This window comes from Canis aureus, chromosome 9 (genome assembly GCF_053574225.1).
Source record: "Canis aureus isolate CA01 chromosome 9, VMU_Caureus_v.1.0, whole genome shotgun sequence".
Classification (NCBI taxonomy): Eukaryota; Metazoa; Chordata; class Mammalia; order Carnivora; family Canidae; genus Canis; species Canis aureus.
The window spans coordinates 10,003,795-10,020,955 of NC_135619.1; the positions used below are offsets into that span (position 1 = coordinate 10,003,795).

At 34.3% G+C, this 17,161-nt stretch overlaps 1 long non-coding RNA gene across 2 annotated transcripts in view; it reads left to right on the forward strand.

Moving 5' to 3' along the window:
• The window catches only part of LOC144320030 (uncharacterized), an 84,259-nt gene extending 68,921 nt beyond the window's left edge, over nt 1-15,338 (forward strand). For both annotated transcript variants that reach the window (XR_013385626.1, XR_013385625.1), the window contains one exon: nt 15,258-15,338. This is a non-coding gene — a long non-coding RNA (uncharacterized LOC144320030). The remainder of the gene's footprint in view (nt 1-15,257) is intronic.
• The last annotated feature ends 1,823 nt before the right edge of the window (nt 15,339-17,161 follow it).

Sequence of the window (17,161 nt, forward strand, 5' to 3'; positions counted from 1 at the left end):
TTCTAGGGCCTTTGGACTCTGAGACTTAAAACAGCAGTCCCATGTTTCTCAGGCCTTTGGACCTGGACTGAATTATATACTGGCTTTCCTGGTTCTCCAGCTTGTAGGCAGCAACCATACAAGCAAATTTCTATAATAAATCTTTTCTTATATATAGCTATATGTATCCTATTTGTTCTGTTTCTCTGAAGTCAGTTTCATTGACTAATACAGAAAGCATGCGTATTCAGTTTTGTTTTTTTTCCTTCCAGCTATTTTTGAAAAGAATCCATAGAAGAGTTTTGAGTGCAGTATTTTTCTATATGTTCATTAGATTAAACTTGTTAAATTGTATCATTCTAATCATTTATAAATTTATATATTACTTGATTGATCTATTAATTGCTGAAATAGGTTAAAATGTCTCTCTCTAAAGGTAAATTTCTAATTTTATATTTTAAGTTTGGTTGATTTTTTGCTTTATATATTTTGAACTTACGTTATTAGATAAAATGTTAAATTTGTTATGTCTTTCATGTGAATTTAACCTTTCACCTTAACTTCACATACTATAGAAAGCACTTCTTCCTATATTTTATTTTCTTATCCTAACTCAGGACTATAAATATAACTTCTCTGCAGATAGCTTCCCTTATCTGTATTCTAAATTCTGACCTCCTCCTAGAGATATGTTGCTGCACTTCCAACAACTTGCTAGATGTTTTCACTGGTACATCCATTAGAATTTACAGTTTGTACATTCAAGCACAGTCTGTCCCCAAATGTACATTCCATTAGTACATTCCATTAGAATGTGCAATCTACATTCAAGTAAAGTCCATCCCCAAATTAAATAACCATGTTCCTTCTTAAACCTACTCCTCTTTCTATTTTATCTGTTTCTTTTAGTTGTGTCCTTTTGTGTAAAACACTCATGCATAACATGATCTTTTCAGTCTCCTTTGTCTTATATTTGTATTTGCAGTTTAGTTGTCAAGTGGTATTGATTCTACTTCTACAGTAGAATTGTGATCAGTCCATACACTCTGCAACAACAGTTGAAAGCCTTCAGTACTTACTCTTTGATCATGGTAAATCAACCTGATTTCCCTACTTCCAGCATCAACTCCATCCTATGTTTTTTATACATTAGCTTGCAAATCAAATGTTGTGAACAAATACTTATATCGTATGATGTCTTTTTTTAAATGACTTAATAGCATAGTGATTAAATATGTGGCTTTGGAATATGATGGTCTCCTTGTATTAAATGCCTTGTTTGCTTACTGGTCTAATTCAGATCCACTCTCTATTGACTTCCACCTGGTTTTAGCCTACAACAAAGGGCTGAAGTGTCACGAGCTGTCATATTCCTTATATTCCTTCAGCTTCTTGTAAATTGTTTATTTACCTTGCCTTGTCCTTGTAGTCATATGCTGGCTATGTTTTACTGCCAAAAGCCACAGCTCCCATCACCCTCCTTCCAGTTTCTGGTATTGGTTTCTTTCCTGTATGCCTTCAGATGTAGGAATAGAACTCTCTCTCTCTCCATCCTATCACTAGGGCATTGCACTATCCCTAGTAGTTTTCCTACATGATATCTTTATAGATAATTCCTCCATTAAACTCTTGTATAATATATTAATTTTATTGTACTGTCTTTTCCTGATTGGAAATTATTTAAGTCCTGGCCTTGCCACTTACTACTGGATAAACTTGGGGAGTTTATTTAATGTTTTTGACTCTTACTTGGTCATCTGACATGTGCACTAAGCCATTATCTAGAAAAATTGTTGTGTCATATATAATACTCAATGAGTAACATATTATTTATAAAACAAAATAGAAATTCTTTAGCTTTTAACTAAAGATTAGTCAGAGAGAAAGGAAAGGCAAAAAAATATTCTTTCAGTATTTTAGGCAGACCATGCTGGGACACACTCTACAGAGATATACAGAACCTCTCCAGTGAAATCGAGCCACAGTTGTCAACAGTGAAAACCAGCTCAGTAAAGACCCTTGAGCTGGCTTTTCCTCTTTGCCTGTTATCGCTATTCTGTCTTCCCCACTCCTCTATATTTGATTATCTTCCCAAATAAACACTTTGTATTTGAATCCTTACTTCAGGCTCTTTATTTTCAAGGGAATCCCAAACTAACACAAAATTACTGGGATTAATTTTTTGGTAATGTGGTCAAAAGATGTTTTGGTTGTAAGTTTAAGATCAAGCTCTCCTCGCTAATACACAGTGTCTGAGAATTGCAGAAGTTAATATTTTACTTTTCTGCAAGAAGCATTTCTTGTTTCTTAAATTTTTATCACCAACATTTTATCAACATTTATTACCAACATTTGGGACTGGAAGAAAATAAAAACTGTATGTCTATATGTAGTGGTATTGACTCTGTGGTAAAGGTAAAGGTAGTGAAGATATAAAACTCAGCGTGTAAGTTTACCAGGTAAATGATGGAATATTTGGTATTGGATGTTAATATTTAATTCTGTTGACATAAATATAGTTGTTTCATTTGGAAATATCTAATTTGTGGTGGTTTCAAATAAGTTTTATATGATTTCATTTATTATGTGGCACACATTTTCCATTACTTTATGAATTTTTATATACACTAAAAAGCAGAGTGCTCTAAATCACAGCAAAAAATCCATAATAAAATGTTACTCTTTTTGGAATTTATATCTCATTTTTGCTAGTTTTGACTCGATCACAATCTAATCTACATTTGATGTAATTTAACAAATGACAGTGCAGTCTAACTGGATGCCCATACTTAAACAATTCTTTTTTTATGTATAAATTTATTTTTTATTGGTGTTCAATTTGTCAACATATAGAATAACATATAACACCCAGTGCTCATCCCATCAAGTGCCCACCTCAGTGCCCGTCACCCAGTCACCTCCCCTTCCACCACCCCTAGTTCGTTTCCCAGAGTTAGGAGTCTCTCATGTTCTGTCTCCCTTTCTGATATTTCCCACTCATTTTTTCTCCTTTCCCCTTTATTCCCTTTCACTATTTTTTATATTCCCCTGAGCTCAATATCTGATTTATGAAGACTGAGCATCTGATTTAAAAATACCATTGGATATAAGAAAAGCATAAAGCTTGAACAGAGCAGGGCCCAATTTCCTTAAAATCTGTTAATGCAATAACAAGAGAGTATCAGGAAAAAAAAAGATTGATTGCTTGCTTGATTGGTTGATTTAAATATGTCAGGTAGACCTCAAGGACTTACATTTCCCTTCCAAAGCCTAACACTATAAAACACTCTGGAATCCTCCAGTGTGGTAAATATCTTATTCTGCGCAGACTGAACCTCTCATCAAACTATTAGTGCACCTCAATAAGCAACTAGACAGTCAATGAGAAGCTATGTTTATTTACTCACTTATAGCCTGTTCTAGTGTACCTTTGTCACAGCTTGTTTGCTAGTTCAATATCAAATCAGAGTGAAAACAATAAGTAGTATTTCCAACTAGTCATAAGAATGGTATATACCTTTGGAGAAGGAGAGAGGAAAATGTCATGATTGGGAGAAGAATTATTCAGTAGCATGTATAATATTTATTTTGTTAAAAAAAAAAAACCTGAAGTAAAAGTTAATGTTTAACAGTTTAGCATTGAGTTTTAGGGGTAAAAATTAGGATATAAGCTAATTTTGTGGCAAGTGGATCCTAAACACAGAAGCTAAAACACAGGATAAAGCTTATTTTTGTTATACTACATGGTAGTATAGATGTAGGCAGATCTGTTTCACAAACAAGATCAAGAGATAATCTGGCTTTCTTATGTTTTAAGCTCTACTATTCAAATGGGTGTTTGCCTAAATTGGATTGTTGGAGCTGGCACATCAGCAGCACTTCCATCTCTAGCCTAGGAGAAGGCAAATAGAGAGAGGCAGTAGAAAGCAGGCAATTTTCTTTTAGGAAAATTAAGAAGAGATTGTATATATTGCTTTTTAAAAAAAGATTCTCATAGAAAAAAAAGATTAATTTACTTATTTTAGAGAGAGTGCACAAGTGTGAGGGGAAGAGGGAGAAGGAGAGAGAATCTCAAGCAGACTCCATGCTGAATTTGGATCATAGCCTGAGCTGACACCAAGAATCAGATGCTTAACCAACTGGGCCACCCAGGTGCTCTTGTACATATCACTTTTATTCATATTCTATTTGCAAAAACTGAATCCTTGTTCACATGCAATATAAGACTATCATAAAATATGATGTTTAGCTGGGCAACTATATGTGTACTGCTAGAGCTCTGAGAATAGAACTTAGTTGCTATTATTAAAAAGGTCAGAATGAAATCTAGGGCAAAATTAGTTATTCCTATAATGCATGTCTATTACATTATGTGTTGTTAAGTTGTGTTATATGTTATACATTTCTATTTTTCTTAAGCTTGAAATTTAAAATTTGAAAAGATAGTCTGTTAATCATTTAGGGATCTGAATTAATTTAACAAGAACATATCTTGCCATCTAATATACTTCATGATTGTTGCTTTTTATTACTAAAGTGATAGAAGAGGTGAGCAGTTTAGACATAATAAATCTGAATTTCCGTAAGGCATTAAACAATGTATTTAAAACAATATGGGATTCTGTAGACCAAATGAATTATAGGTTGGCATATTAAGAGTTAATCATCATTCCCAAGTATATTATTAATAGATCATAGTGAACTTAGAGGGCAGTTATTGATGGTATTATATAGTGTTTCATCTTGAATTATTCAGTAAATATTGGAGAGGTGAAAATGAGGTAGGGAGAGGAAAGCAAACTGGTAACTATAAAGGGTCTGTAAGCACCGCTGAAATTTAAATGTGGAATGTAACCTATTACATGTGTAATTTTTAAATTTTATTATTAAAGCCAGACAAATGTTATTCTCACAATTTTACAGGTAAAATTGATTGTATAACTTGCGTAAGAGTTAAGTTTACTGAATCTATAAAAGACAAAATTTAGGATAGCCAAAACGTTGAATGTGTAATCAGAATTAGGAACTAAGGGATCCCTGGGTGGCGCAGCGGTTTGGTGCCTGCCTTTGGCCCAGGGCGCGCTCCTAGAGACCCGGGATCGAATCCCACGTCGGGCTCTCGGTGAATGGAGCCTGCTTCTCCCTCTGCCTATGTCTCTGCCTCTCTCTCTCTCTGTGACTATCATAAATAAATAAAAAATTAAAAAAAAAAGAATTAGGAACTGAAAGTAGTATATGAATTTAGGTAGGTAATTACATAAGACATTATGTTTAATAAAAATCTTTATGTAAAAAATCTTATCACAAATTGGATTTTGAGATATTTATTGTGTAAAAAAATGTATATATTTTAAAATCAGTTGATAACTCAGTTGACGGTTGTGGTTGCCAATACCAACAGAAGCTATTGCAAATATTATCTGTAGAAACCCTGATATTATGCAGAACATGGGGGTTAATATCCCTGTGATATTCTGTGCTATTCATGTAGTGTGGCCTATTGCATTCACTTTGAGAGTTTGTGTATTAAGAGATGCACAAACTGCCTACCATGTGTCTGGACTAAAGGGATCAGAATAAAGAGATATTTGGAAATTATGCTGTATGTAGAATGATAGAGAAGACCAAGAATATGAAGTATGTAAAACCTTATTGTCAAAATTTTGAAGAATTTTCCTGGAAAATATGCAATGTATTATTTATATCCTGTGTCACTTGGGTGTCAAAATTAAAATCATTGGTGTATAGGTAAGCAGATAATGACTCATTTAAGAAAACATTTCTAAAAACTTTACAGTTATGGTTGTTCAGAAGTGTAAAGTTACTTCCTCTCAAGAAAAGAGTTCTAACAGAGACTAGACCCCTCTCTAAAGTGTATCTGAATTTAATGATAGGTGAAAATGGTATTAGGTGTGTATCCTTTTACTTTTAAATCATAAGAAATATTCCTATTTCATTCCATTTGTCTGGCATTTTTCAGACACTGTTCATTGTTATCATAAAATAATAATGTATATATAATATATATGTAATAATTGTATTTTATCTTATCTTTTATCTTATCTTATCTTAGACAACTGTATCTTAGATAATTTTGCAGAAAGGAAAATGGCCAAACATGATTACAGAAAATACTATAGCATTTTTCTCATAAAACTGGAAGACACTAAAGCAAAATTTTTTTCCCGCTTTTTTCCCAAGAATATTTAATATGGGAAGAATTCTCAGTCTCCTCATTCCATGGGTCTAAAGTAGGGCGTTTGTAAATGTGGGAAGGTATTTTTGGTTGCACAGTGACCAAAAGATAGCACTAGAATTTGTTGTGTAGGAGCCAGGGATGCTAAATATGCTGTTCGAAATGCTAATGGTGCCTCTAAACTCATTAAGAAACACTGTAGGAGATGTTCCACCTTAAGAAGTGACTTTTGCTTCACTTACTCATTCAGGAAGAATAATAGTGATTAGTTTTGTCCCAGTTACATATAGCGATAAACACATAGCCGGTGCTCATGACAGTTGTAGTAATGGTGGAGAGGACTTAGGAGCAGAACATAAAACCCTTTGGCAGTGGCAAAGCTGGGCTTTTTCACATCCAGCAAAAAGTGTCCTTTTTCAAAGGCTCTGTGCCTTCTTGGGGAACTTTGGGAAGACTGAGCAATTTGTCCTTTCAGATGGTAATATGCTGCATCACCATCTTACCTATTTAATCATCTAAATTTCTTTATACTTTTATTTTAAAAAATGTAAATCCCTTAATTATGTCTTCTTGTGTCTTTCTATTATCATACCACTATTTCTCTGGATAACCTGAATCACTAAGGAAAAGGACTAACTGAATCAATATAAATACATTTCAAAAATCAAAATTTTCTTTAAAAAGACAGTCTGTGAAATTATCACTGGAATTATTAATTGAGTAAATACCAGTTATTACCTTGTTCAGTTGAAGAGCGACCAGGGCTGAGATTCAGGAGAAATGTGGCCTATCAATATCAATTTCATCTCTAAAAAAATATTTAATATATCTTTGACTCAATCATATCATTGGAAGGTAGAGATAATCAATATTTGTTAAATAGTTTTATAAAAAATAAGATGTTTTATGGGATCTTTTAAATGTTACATAAAAGTAAAACTTTTGTTATTAAAGATAGTTTTAGATTCAGAATAACTTAACAGATGTTTTGCTTTCTCATTTCAAGATACCAAATGTGTAACTAAAACTCCTTGGACAATTTTATAATAATTTCAGATATTGTTGTAAAGAAAGACATATCTGTGATAATGCACATAAACCAGTCCAGTAAAGGAAACTAAAGAAGGGTGGATATTATCCCACTAACTTTGGGTTTTCTCCCCTAACAAGCAACACATGCACAACAGAGCTTGTGACACTTCAGAATTCTCATTGAAATTCAGATTATAATAGTAAATAGTACCGAACAAACCACTGAAATCCATTCAGAGCACAGGAAAACAAATAAACAAAACACCAGGCTCCAGCATTGTCAAAACCGTACTGCTGAGTTAAGAAGTCAGGCAAGAAAATCAATTTTCTCTAACACATGAATTAAATGAATAAAAACTCAATATGAAGACAGAGGAAAAATAGCCCAGCATTACTCAGCCAACCTCAAAATGCTCATTTTAAAGTGAAGGAGGAACAATATCCATCTACATGTTTTTTTTTATTTATTTATTCAATAGACATTTATTAAGCACCTATTACAGACTAGAAATAGTGTTAGGCATTTGAAATACATTGCAACTTCCAATTTGTGGCTTCTGTTTTACTGGAAGCGCAAACATATTAGCAAATACGATGTGACAAAGGTCTTGATAAAGGATAAGGTGCATAGGAAACAATTTTAAGAGTCACCTAATCCAGATTGAAGGCCTAGGGAAGAATTCTTGGAAGAGGTGACATCTGTGATAAGCGTGCAAGTTAAGAATGCATTAATCAGATGAAGTGATGTAGGAGCATCAAGCACACAAAGTAACAAGTATACAGATGGGCGGTGAGAACCTTGGCTGGCTTGTAATGCAAAAATGAAATAATTCAACATGGTTAAAGCATAGGATGGAAGCCAAGCAAGAAGTGAAGTTGGAGGTGACCATAGATCATTATGTGTACCTTTCTGACTATTATGAATGGAGAGTCAGACATTTAAGAATCTTTAGCAGGGAGTTGGTATTGTTAGGTAACGCACGGGTGGCCACCACAATTGATGTGAGGATTTTCTAGGTATTATTGCATGCAAATCTTATTTTAATAAGAATAATAGTAAATAGAGGAGTTGAAAGCTGTATATAGTACTTCCTGTGTTTTGGTTAGGAATAATATAAAGTTGGAAATCATGGTCTTCATGTATACTGTACTGCTAACACAAACCATGAGGTAATGGAAAATATCATACTTTGAATCACAAATTCCTTTTCCTAGACCATCTCACTGCCAGAAAAATTTGCAATTCCACTAGTAAAATGTGGAATGTAAAAAGAAGTATAACTGCTTTCTATCAACCCACAGAAGCAGTAAGATTAATATGACAGTTATACATCTCAGAACTGATGGGCAGCTTGTTTACTTAGACGTAGAATATTGATAACCTTACAACTGGATGGATGTTATTAAGTATACAAATATAACCTACTTCCCTTACCTATTAGGGGAAATATGGTAAAGCTTAAGTGTGCCCCTTTTGGAGCCAGTGATTTACAATAAGGATTTGTAAATGTTGCTTTGGAATCCTGAATAAGAATTTCTGACCATGTGTAACAAGATTATTATAGTTAGAGCTAATTATTGAAACTGCATGGATACCTCAAATAATAGAAATTATATTTGAAGATTTTTAAGAGCTAGAGATAAACAACAAAAACAGTCTGTAAATTCACCTCAGCCTATGGAATTCCTGCAAGTATATATTTTCTTTCACATCAGCACCTTTCCGTGTGTTCATTGTGCCTGGCCCACCTGTCTTCGACTTGCTCTTTCTCCTACCTACTTAATCCTCCAGGAAGCTTTGCTTGTCTTCAGACATTGTCAGATGCTCTTTTCTTTGTATCAGCCTTCTTATGGGACCTATTTCTCCTCTGTCTCTAGAGAGTGAGCTGCTTACGAAGCTTGCATACTGTGAAGGAAAGAATATTTGAAAATATTTGTAAAACTGATTAAAACATATATCTCTTTATAACCAAGAATTGCTAGTAATATTCCTCCTTGCCATGTTATTTGACAAACCACAACTTGTCAGTGTTGAAATTACATGAGGAGAGACTTACTCCATGTACTCTCACTACTGTTTTCATAGTGTTAAGGAATATTTTATGCTTTGAGAGAAAGATGTCACATCCAATAAATTATGGTTAACCAGAATATTTAAGGAAGAGTATTTTAGTTACAGGAATTCCTCATTCTTCTTCCATCCTCAAATGATTCACATGCTATTTTTATTTAAAACCTTATTACAAATGATGTAGAATTTTATCTGCCAACTTTCTGGTATCTTCTAGATAAGATACGAATGCTATCACTGTGGAGTGAAGCATTCCTTGTGTATTCACCATCTGGTAAATTTCCTGATCTGTACCTCAAATATTGGGCTAAATCCCACTGAACCTAAGATATACACCCAATCCTTCCTTGTAAGGAGGGCACTGTTGACTTTGCTGCCATTTTTTTTGTTCATGTTAACTTCAGCTTACATTATTCCCCACATTATTTTGAGTATTAATCTATAGTTTTTAAGCATACTTGTTGCTATGCTATATAGATTTGATGCTCAAAATAATAGAAACACAGCTTGCCTTCTTATAGAAGGAATTTAAAGATAGTGTGATAGTCATGTTTCAGAATCACTGACGCCAACCGCTTAAACAGATGGCTTGTTTTCATAGATCTTTGGATGTTAAGAGGTAAATTCCTCCTAAATTTGAGAACTATCTTTTCTTGGTCAGAAGAAGAGTATATCTAGGAAGATCTTTTGTGGATAAGAGAAATTGTTTCCCCTTTAGAAAGGACCATTTTTAAATCAATTACACACTGTTCCTCAGAACTTCCTGTCTAGAGTGTGCTGATGGTAGAGTACAGATCATTTGCATAGCTGTTACCTGAGATTTTCTGGTCTTCCCATGTGATACTGACTTCTGTGTTTGCAAGCATTTGGAGCAAGTTGAATACTTTTTCGTGGAAATGTAGTTTATTTACAATCATTAGCACCAGTGCTGCGATACCTCATGCCATCTTATAACTTTTGCATGCGTATTTTGCCTTATTCTGAATTCCAAACATTAGGATCCAGATTTTCCCATTGCACTACCATTTTACTGTTACTAGTTATTTAACTGAAAAATGGAGTAAATAAAGAAAAGAAAGTGTAGGCCAAATCAAACTAGACTATCTTGCAATCTTAAAGTCTTATAAAAATGCAAGTAGGGATTTTGAGAACAAATTAATTATGATTTGTTTTGTTTTGTTTGCAGATGACTGGTACCTTAAAGATGTTTCTAGATAGAGACATCCCTCACGCATCCCCAACCTGTTAGGAAGATTGCCCTAGTTAATTTAATATGTGGGAATTTGGGGAGCTTATCCATGGACAGATCAAACATCCTCTCCTATAGTGTTTCTTACATATACATATCCTAACTGATACAGTACCATATGTCAAAAGATAATAATACAAATTTAGAGCTCAGCATATATATAATTTAAGTAAGCAATCAAATTTAGTATTTTTTTAAGGAAAGGAGAATCATGCCTCTACCCAAAAACGAGTTCATCATGAAAAATGTGGGCTTTTTTACTTTACTCACATAAACAAATTTTATCATTCATAATAAAATATGCAGAAAATATATGATGAGAGCTGGCCCATTTTGAAAGAGCAATAAGTAACCTAACATTGTGCGGTAAAAAAAAAAAAAATGAGGACAGTTCATCAGGAAGAGGTACTTTCAGCGGCATATTGTAGAAAAACCAAACTTGTTTTCTAAAGCTACTCCACATGTTACAGACTAATTTATTATTACATTATTATTTCCCTCTAAAATTTGAAATAGTGTGGTTGGAAAAGATTTTATACTTATCAGGAGTTCTAAATCCTTAAATTTTCAGTGCTTTGCATTTTCAATTCTTTATATACTAAAAGGAACAAAATGTTCCAAGCTCTCTCTTTATTTTTATTTCTGTTCAGAGATGCTGCAGAAGCTGTCACAAAGAGGATTATCTAAACATGTGCTGAATTTAAAACATGTATATGGATAAAGAGATATATGATTCAAGAGGAAAGAACAATACCTCCTGTATGAAAGTGCTTTTATCACTATAACTGATTCCATGCAATCATTATTATGCAGATAAGTTGAAAGCAGCTAAATATTGCGAGCTTCTAGCACAACATAATTAAATAAACACATTGTCCTTTGTGTTTCCAGGAAAGTGGCTATAGAACTTGCAGCCTTTGGCAGTTCTCCAGGGCTGGTGGGCATCTGTGGCAGGGTATTTTTGTTCTCTGACAAATGAAAACTATAATTAACAAATGGTCTTAAACTCTGAAGTGTGAGGGGGAAAAAAAAAGATATGTTTCAGTGTGTATTAGTTCACATTAGTTCTTTGTTAATTTTTGGTATGTTATCCCAACAATATTTTGTGAAATATCCAGCTGTATAATGAGGTACGTTTGCAGTTGTCACACCATATCTTGGGATACAGCAAGAACACAATACAAGGATGTCCAGATCAAAGTCATTTACTTCACAAAGTAAAGTAAATAAGAAGAGATGACTGTGAGGGAAGTAGAAGGCAGGCTATAAAGTTGGGAAAATTTTGTAGGGAAAGAACAGAGCAAATACTAGAAAGGAACCAACAATATGACCAAAAAAGTTTATCAGTCCTCAGATAAGAGTAGAGAGAGAACATTTTAAAAATGACTAAAAAGGGGATCCCTGGGTGGCTCAGCAGTTTGGCGCCTGTCTTCGGCCCAGGGCTTGATCCTGGAGACCCGTGATGGAGTCCCGTGTAGGGCTCCCTGCATGGAGCCTGCTTCTCCCTCTCTGCCTGTGTCTCTGTCTCTCTCTCTCTGTCTCTCATGAATAAATAAATAAATAAATCTTTAAAAAAAAATGACTAAAAACCCACATGAATACAAGGTTGTTTCTCCATGATTTATCTGAGGACTGCAACATGCATAAGAATAGCCTTGAGGGATCCCTGGGTGGCTCAGCAGTTGGGTGTCTGCTTTCAGCCCAGGGAGTGGTCCTGGAATCCCGAGATTGAGTCCCACATCAGGCTCCCTAAGGGAGCCTGCTTCTCCCTCTACTTGTGTCTCTGCCTCTTTCTCTCTCTGTGTCACTCATGAATAAATAAATAAAACTAAAAAAAAAAAAAAAAAAAAAAAAAAAGGAATAGCCCTGAATATGTAGGAATGGTAAATCCTCTACCCACTCTTCAGTCTTCTACAAGTGTGGCCATTTGGCCATTATTTGAAACAGCGTTCCTCAATCTCCGTGGTACTGACTTTTGATGCCAAATGATTCTTTGTTGTGAGGGGCTACCCTGTTCATTGTAGGATATTCAATAGCATTTATGGGGTCTACCCAGTAGATGCCAATAGCACGTCCCCTAGTTATGACAACAACAACAACAACAAAACATCTGCAGAGATTGAGAAATGTTTCTGGAGGACAGCTGCACTTCCAGTTGAGAACTGCTGATTTAGAGTTTCCATCTCAAATGCTATTACATTTTCTAGGACAGAAAGGCTTAAGGGATTGTATTCAGCATTTTTGGTTTTAGCATCAAATCATGCTTCTTCATAGACTAGTCTTGAGCCTGCATTCAACTTCATGAGACTCAGATCCCAACTTGTGCTTCATTTTTTTTTTTAAAGTGAACTTCTCCAGCATTCCTCATGCCCATGTCTCTATATTGTTAACTTGAAAACAACCCCATCACTCTAGTAAACAGATCACTCCCTTACTCTTATGAAGGTCTGTTCTTTATTTCCAGAAATATAGTAGCTCTTTTCTCCCCTTGTACTCCACTACAATAACTGCATTAAAATGTTCATGATGATTTTTGCTGGTAAAGCTGGCTTGTTCACCTAGGATCCAAAGTAGGACATATATTCCACAGACATGGCTATGAGTAGAGTTTTATGCTTTCTTCAATGAGGAAAACAGATTTATTGTCAAGTACCATGTAAAGAATGAGAACATCCACACCACCCTGGCCAAAGCAAAGGCATAAGGCATTAAAGGCAGAGATTGCATTAGAATGCCAATGCTCCCTTTTGGAACCAGAAATAAAATTATTGAGCAAATTTACTGAGACACATATATTGAGAGTAGTTTGTCATACAATTTTCTTTTGGTAACTTTTTGTTAGAAAGACTAGAGGAGAACTAGAACTTATTCCTTCTGCCCTTCTACACTTGCTGGTCAAAGGGATTTTCAGAGCACTTGTTATCTAACTTGAATGAGAATGGGTACAAGAGAAAGTTTGTTTTACATATGGAGGATTCATAGCTGTGTACTTGTGTAAAACATTCAGTAGGCTTCAAAACAACCATTGATATCATATTATTTCCCCTGTATGTTTTGTTCCTACTCTCCTCTCTGTTTTGCTCTCCATTGATGATCAAACTTTGTACTTAATTAAGAAGCCAGAAATAATCTGAAATAAAAGTCATGTACTTTTTTACCTTCCCATCACAAAACTCTGAACTTACCTGCATCTGGAACCCGCGACACTGTCTGATTTACCCACTGTTACTTTGGATGAAGTATCCCTCTTCCAATTAAACATGTTGGGTGTATCCTGCACTTCACCTTCTCAAAATGTGACCTCTGTAATTACCCACCTCTCTCCTATTCCTTTAGGGAGATAAAAGCAGCCTGAACTAAAAAGTTATTTGTGGGATCAGAAAGAGTATGTAGATGAGAGATGTCGTGGAGTGAAGATTGTAGCATATTTTCTAAACAAGCAGAGATACCATGGATTGGACCAGAAATAAGAGAAGGACATATAATCTTATGATCTTTGATTCACACACACATATGCAAAATTACTTCCTATCTTTCCCAGGTAGAGAAAACTGTAGTAGCTTTCTCTGCACTTAGAAATTTTCTGATGCATCCATGAATTCTTCAGTGTTATTTTTAAAAGTACCCTTTTACTTTTTACCTCCCATTTATGGCAGTATCTTTTTCACATTCTAGTTAAAATTGTGCCCTATGCCAAGCACCTGACTTGTTCAGTAGGTTAAGTCTCTGCCTTTAGCTCATGTTATGACCCCATGGCTCTGGGATCCACCCCCCACTTTAGGCTCCATACTCAATAGGGGAGCCTGCTTCTCCCTCTCTCTCTGCCACTCCCCTCCTTAACTCATGCTCTCTTGTGTGCTCTGCTCTCACAAATAAGTAAAATCTTTTTCAAAATGTGCTTTATGCATAAGGGTGATTCATATATTCACCTCAGTAATGGAATCTCAGTGTTTTCTCTTTGTGATGATAGAGGTTTTTCCTTGTGCTGTATTACCAAAATAACTATAAGGGCCTTGGAGGGAGAAATATAAAAAAGAAATCTAAAATGATGGTTGTGACTAAATTTCACATGTTCCAATGATTATTAATTCTTCCAGTATATAGTTTGATAATATTTATTCCTCTCCCCATTGAGTTGTTATGTCAAAATATTAGACTTGTTTTTCATTTTTCTAAAGCTTTTTTGTTTTGATAAAATTCACTTATCAGTACATAGCTTTTATTTAAGAAATTCAAAGTGTTATAACTGGTATTATTCTACTTGGTTCTTCTCTGAAATTGATAGCCATGATGTCTATTCCAATTTGAAACATATAAGCAGAATTTAAATCTGTGGATTTCTACCGGTTGTCAATATCTATTGATTTAACAATCTTAAACATACAGCATTGCTTCTACACAAACACTGACACACACATACAATTTTTATAAATTTTTATAAACTGTCACAAAATGGAGCAGCCCTGGTGGCGCAGCGGTTTAGCGCCGCCTGCAGCCCGGGGTGTGACCCTGGAGACTGGGGATCGAGTCCCACATCGGGCTTCTTGCATGGAGCCTGCTTCTCCCTCTGCCTGTGTCTCTGCCTCTCTCTCTCTCTCTCTGAATAAACAAATAAATAATTCTTAAAAAAAAAAAAAACTCACAAAATGACAGGCTTTGTAAGGCAAATCCAACAAGATCTTTTCTTTAAGATATAATGAGTTGTGTTTACACACTTCTTTTTGTATCAGCTGTTCATCATAGACTTGGAAGAGAGCAGCAGAAAAAGGACCAATGAACTGAACAAGGGAGGAAAGCCAGTAATATTGCAGTAAGTTACCAGTGTAAAAGAATCTTAAAAATTTAGAATCCACTCTATTTGACTGATCTCTATGGTTGAATGAGCATATATCAATTTCTTGGGATGCTATTGGTTTCAAATTGTGTGTCATTTTCCCCATGAGCACACTTAAATTATTAGTTGAAAGTTTGATTTAGAATATATTTGCTATTTCAAATGAACTCAAACTCAAATTTTAAAAGTTTCTATAATCAAACGTGTTCTGAATCTATGTAAGGTAATTTATGATTACCTGAATCAAGTAGAAGTAAATACTTAAGTAGAAATGCCAAGACATGGTAAGTATGCTATGTTTCTTACATTTCCTTATTATAATATCCATGTATACTATTCTCAATGAAACCTGAATTTAAAAATGTGAATAATTCTCTTTGTAAAAATCATAGAGAAAAGTGAGGTGATCTGAGATTACCAAAAATATTAAGTAAGCAGCATTAGCCTTTAGGTTGGTCTGGAGATAATCACATCATGGCTAGCAAAGTTTTCTAGCTCTTGCACTATGTCTTAACTCTTCATTTAAGCTTTTCATTTACTCCTCACTTCTATGTTGAAGAAAATTAATATACATATATACACAAACACACACACATATATATATGAACTCTTGAAGTTCTAAATTTCCCTAGTTTTTAAAAAGTAATTTTAATTTCTCTTTGAAAGATTCACAATAGCAAAATAATCGTTGTAAAACTATGTTTTGTCTTAAATTTTGGCTCTTGGTTTGACATAAAAACTTCCTGGAATAAGTCCTCTCTAAAACACAGTTTTCTTGAAAGTTTCTTTTTACAATGGATTATATTAATAATTTCAAATCATGCCTTAACCAAAATTTTTTCAGTAATAAAATATCTAGATTAGTTTTAACCACATAAGATTCATAATATGTTGCATCACATACTTTAAAATGTATTTATTTAAAAAAATAAATAAAATAAAATGTATTTATTAAACAGGTCCAAGATTGAATTTTTGTATTTCTTTTGTGGCTGCTAAAGAGGCCTACTGACGTGGCTCTTCGTGTTGATTGTTAAGCAGAGTAATTTCTTAGAACCCCATTTCACATATAAAAAGCATCAAGAATAGAAATCCTTTTCATTTTCATTCTCTCAGTCATCCTGTTAAAATAGCATTAGTTTTCCTTAAAAAAAACTTTGCAAAAAAAAACTTTCAATATAGACTTATTGGTCCAGCAAAGCACCAAAACAGGCATTAGTATGAAGCAGTGACCTGGCAATTAGAAGATCTAGATTTTGTTTCTGCCTTTATCACTTGTTCATTTTGTCACTTGACCATTACTTTTTCTCTATATACCTGAGCTTTTATGTCTACAAAGTGTCTAGTGTTGTACAATATATCCAGGAGATCCTCAGGAAATAGTAAAAGATGACCAATGGTAAACCTGCCTCTTACCTCTTGACAACCATAAAGTATGCTTTGTGATTGCATAAACAAAAGACTGAAATTGTGGATGGATTTTGTTTTTTCCTAGCAGTAGTCTGTGCATTATTCTCTGCTTAATTATGAGTAGGACATAGAAGAAAATATACACAGAGGCAGTGGACTTCTAGATCTTTCTTTGATGTCCTTACCATTTAAAGCAGTTCCTCATCCTCTTCTGGTATTTCCTACACTACCCCAAATGGCAGATATGAAGTTAAATATATTGTAACTTTTCCAGTACTATAAGGTTATTCTAAAGTTGCCTTTCTCTAATAATAATATTCTGTGAACTTTTGAATGACTTTTATTTCCTTTCCCTACAGATGTGTGCCTCATATGTTGCATGTATTTTAT